Source organism: Gregarina niphandrodes, assembly GCF_000223845.1.
Source record: "Gregarina niphandrodes unplaced genomic scaffold scaffold00181, whole genome shotgun sequence".
Lineage (NCBI taxonomy): Eukaryota > Apicomplexa > Conoidasida > Eugregarinorida > Gregarinidae > Gregarina > Gregarina niphandrodes.
Genome location: NW_011645942.1, coordinates 1,260 through 1,807, shown reverse-complemented (window position 1 = coordinate 1,807; position 548 = coordinate 1,260). Strand labels below are relative to the sequence as shown.

Below are 548 nucleotides of genomic sequence, written 5' to 3'. Positions count from 1 at the left end.
ACCGGGCAAGATTGTAAGTCTTATGCTCGATCGCTCCTGGCTAAAGCGGCCACGAAATATTGTACACCCGTGCTGTTAGTCTCAGATTGTGGGTATGTAGCACTTCCGGTCGTGGCGTAATGGATATTGGGGTGGCGCCCACCCCACGGACTACAGGGGCAATCGTCTCTGCTGTCCGCGCAGGTCTGGTTTGTGTGTGCGGGTGGGATCGGCGGCTGTGGTTAGCTCTTGCTTCGGGCCGAATCGTACACTCGGGAGTTTTTGGCAGGAGTGGGACTCGAACCACCGTATTTTAGGTGGTTGCTGACGCTCGGTCGATTGAGGTACGGAAGCCGTAATTCCCTGCTGTTGATCTAGCGTCCACCTCATTCACTGAATTGCAGCGTGGGTTGGAATCCCACTCGAGCGACACACCGTTGGGATACATGAGGGCAAGAGGGACAAACGGTATCCAGTCAACGGGACTAGGTTGCTGTTGTCCGAGATAGTATAGTGGTTAGTATTTCCGCCTGTCACGCGGAAGACCCGGGTTCGATTCCCGGTCTCGG

General features: G+C 55.5%; 1 non-coding gene across 1 annotated transcript; it reads left to right on the top strand.

The window, feature by feature from the left end:
• Positions 1–479: 479 nt before the first annotated feature.
• Positions 480–548, top strand: GNI_221030. Its single transcript has one exon. It is a non-coding gene; the product is annotated as a tRNA-Asp (tRNA).